This window comes from Prosopis cineraria, unplaced genomic scaffold (assembly GCF_029017545.1).
Source record: "Prosopis cineraria cultivar Desert tree isolate PC_DT_omini unplaced genomic scaffold, ASM2901754v1 PC2, whole genome shotgun sequence".
NCBI classification, from domain to species: Eukaryota; Viridiplantae; Streptophyta; class Magnoliopsida; order Fabales; family Fabaceae; genus Prosopis; species Prosopis cineraria.
Genome location: NW_026555333.1, coordinates 39,004,000 through 39,008,023, shown reverse-complemented (window position 1 = coordinate 39,008,023; position 4,024 = coordinate 39,004,000).

Genomic DNA, 4,024 nt, shown 5'->3' with positions numbered 1-4,024 from the left:
ATTTTTTTTTGTTTGATGCTATCTTGTGATATAAATATAAAAAAGTTAGATAATTAAGTGTATAATTTTCTTATAAAATTATAATTTAAAAATGAAAACTAATTAAAAAAATAAAATGCAATGTAAAAACAAGCCAATTACATTACTTAAGAGTTTTTGTTAATTAAAAGTAAAAATAAAATTTTAAATAAAACTAGTTAGAAAAATAAATAATTATGAAATAATGTATAATCATCTATACTTTTACTTTTTATTCTTAGATATTCTATATTATAATTATAAATATGAATATTAAAATAAATAATATAATAACATCAAGAAGTAAAAAAATTAAAATAAATAGTACAAATGATATTGTATCAACTATATTTAAAGTTTACTTTAGATAAAATAAATAAATATAATTTGCAATTTTAATAAATTAAAAGAATTAAATTGAAATATTTAATGATATTAATGATATTTTATAATATTTAATATTTAAGATATATGTGTGTTTGTATAGTTGAATAATATAATATATATATATATATATTTAATTATGCAATAATAAATTGCAAGTTCATTCCAACTCAATGGCAAAATAGTGAGACATAAAAAGAGAATGTCATGGGTTCAAACATAAGAGTTCTAACAGTGACATTGTGGTAACTTTTTGTCGTCACAAAAAACTTTTAGCAGCGACTTTTTAACTTTGTCGTTATTGAAAGTTAATTTTTTTTATAGTGTATCAGATGGTATCAGAGTTAGATTTGAAAATCTTTAAAAGTCAACTTTTTTGTTTGAAAATCATTAAAAGTCAACTTTTTTGTAGTGTATTAGATGGTATTAGAGTCAGGTTAGGAAACCATTATTAATATGAAATACTTAACATAGTAATTAAGTGAATTGATTAATATATCAAGGAAGTGTTTAATAAAAAAGCACAAAACCTATAAGAGCATTTAATAAAAATAGGTTTATTAAAATGGAAAAGGATAAACCATGATGAGAAGGTTTCTACCTAAAAAAAATTCATGTACCCCCTATCTTTTTCTTTGCTTGTGTTTTTTTACATTACTTACAAGTATATTTCTATTAGAAATAATCCTTTTCGGAGCATTTTTGAGTACTAAATATGGAAATCTCTTCTTGCACAAAGTCAAATATTAATTCATCATATTATAAGTTAATTTTTATAAATGTTCTTATACATATGAAATGAAAGCAACACTTACATGATGCCAACATCTATAAACTTTTTTGTCCTAATTCCTCTTGGATCATCTCAAATTTTTGGATGTATGAGAGCATGAAGGGTTAAAAAAACAATAAAAAAATTATTTTCTAATTAATTTATTGAGATTAAACTATCACAATTTTATGTCTATGAAGTTTTCGGAAAAGTCTCCATGACTGTTTATATATGAATAATGTGGATTGCTATAAATTTTATATAATATATTTTTCATATTAATATAATTTTTTTTTTCAATCAATCATACTTTCTTCTTTGTTTTCTGTGGATAGAATCATATATAGTTTCTTTTATCAACTATGCAAGTTATACCAAACATGGAGGTTATGAAAGAGCAAAGATTTGTGACTCCTAATTTCCCTTAACTACTTCAGAATATTATTATTAATGACATTGAAGATTATTGCTCAAAACACGATGATTGTGATGATGATGATTACTTCAATTCTTTTCCACCTGGATATTGATTCCACCCTTCAAAGGAAGAACTCATTGTCTTCTATCTTATGAAGAAAGTCATGAATAAGCCTTTGCCACCAAACTATGTGCTTGAAGTCGATGTATATTAGCATGACCCTCAAATTCTTTATTGTAATATCTTCTATTTTATTTTCCTCATTATACATCTTCATGGGCTATATATATATACTTCTTTTTCTTTGACCATATTTATAAGTTATTTTTAACATATTTCAACAAATCCATTAACTATAAATTTAATAACTTTTCAACTTTACATCTATTAATTATGCCCTTTAAGAGAAATTCTTGCATGAACCAAATAACATGCCATGTCATCCATATCATGTCTCATAAAAACATGTCTTATTGTACTAGTTCAACCAAATAAAATCCTTTATTATTACTTTTAATGACTTTATTTTTGAAAGAGTATCTCTTTAATTAATTTCTTGTCTTTTTCTCTTTCTTTATATCATAATTAATAGCAAAATCAATTCATATTTACAATCATTTGACGTAACATGTTTTTATTAGCAAAGCATAGATGACGTGATGCACCAGGTCTCTATCATTTAATAACATATTTTTTTCTCACAACATTTAATGAAAGGTAAAAGGAACGAAATTAGAGAGAATGACAATAAAGTCTCAAAATAGGAAATTAATGATAGTTAGATCCCTAACAAAATTTTATGAAAACTAAAATGCAAATATTAATTCATATAGTTGTAAACATGAATTGCAATTGTAGAGTGAGAGTTATATTTAAAATTTAAATCTTTTATTTGTAATTGAAACTTCTAAATTTAAAACTGTTTGAATAAATATTTGTAAATAATTTTTTAAAAAAAATTTATGGGAGACCTAGCTTTCATAAATTCCTTATTCTGGGACTTTAATGTCATTCTCCTAAAAAATTATGATAAAAAAATTCATGACATAACTTATAAGGAAAAAAAAATCTCCCTCCACCTAATAAATAAAACTGGAAGAAGTGTAATGCTCTTTGTGTAGCAGTGAGATTAATACTTTCATTATTATTTTGTTCTTTTGTAGGAAGGTACAAGAGTACTTGTGAAAAAGAATGGTATTTTTTTCTCACCAAGGGAAAGAAAATATCCGAATGGAGTGAGACCAAAAAGGTCAACAAAAGATGGGTATTGGAAGATTTCAGGATCAAATAGATTGATTTATTCAAAAGGAAGCATTGTTTTCTGCTAAAAAAAAAAGGAAGCATTGTTGGAAAATGGAATACGTTGGTTTACAGGCGAGGCTTCCACCGGAACAAAGACCAATTGGATCATGCGTGAGTGTAAACTTGCTCAACATTCTCACAAGAGACCTGTGCCTATGACATGATTGTTAGTAATTTTTTTTATTTCACTTTTAGTTTTTTTTTATTTCGTATCCTGATTTGAAAAATGCTACCATGTTAGAAGCATTTCAAAAATATAATTAATTAACTAATTGAATTTCTCATAAGCTCTGAGACTCAGCTAGCCTTGTGATAGGAAGGGAGCTGTTGACCACTAAAATGACATGATATTGCAATAATAAATAATAGTTAAAAGTTAGCTAGTGACTGTACTAAGTAGCCGTTAAAGGCAGTGGGTAGGGATAGAGATCATAAATAGATGCCTGCTTGTAATTCAGATTGTATTGTGATATGAATAAGAATACTTCAGTACCTATTCAAATTAATCACCTCTATCCTCTTTTCTCTGCTTCAAGTCTCTCATCTCTCTTGTATTTCTCTCAGCTTCTCTCTTCTATCTTTCTCTCTTCCTTTCTCTCTCCATTCAGAATTGCAAATAGTAATATCAAAGCCAGTCTTTCTTCAAAAAAATGGGTGCAAAAATATTAGATGACATTCAACAATCTCTCATCTAGATATCCAAACAAATTACGTACATGTGGGGTGTTTAGAAATTGTCCAAGAAGGCCCAATGTTGATTAAAAAACATAGTGGTGTGGCCCAATTTTAAATTCTACCCCAGGTATCATTTCACTCGGTGCATACATATTTTTATATTTTTTTTAAATAGATAACCACTTTTGACACTAGGTAAATAAAGACTTGATGTAGAAATATTTTCAATTTTTTATACATTTTCTTAAAAAAAATTCAAACTTTCTACATCGATTTTATGCAAAATTGGTGTAGAAAATGTTCTATCAAATATTTTTATTTATGAACACTATAAAAAAATTGATTTTTAGCAATGACAAAAAGTCATAGCCAAAAGTCATCACTAAGTTTTTATTGACAACTTTTTGCCACTAAAAAGTCATCACTATAATAATAGTCGCTAATAATATTTTGTG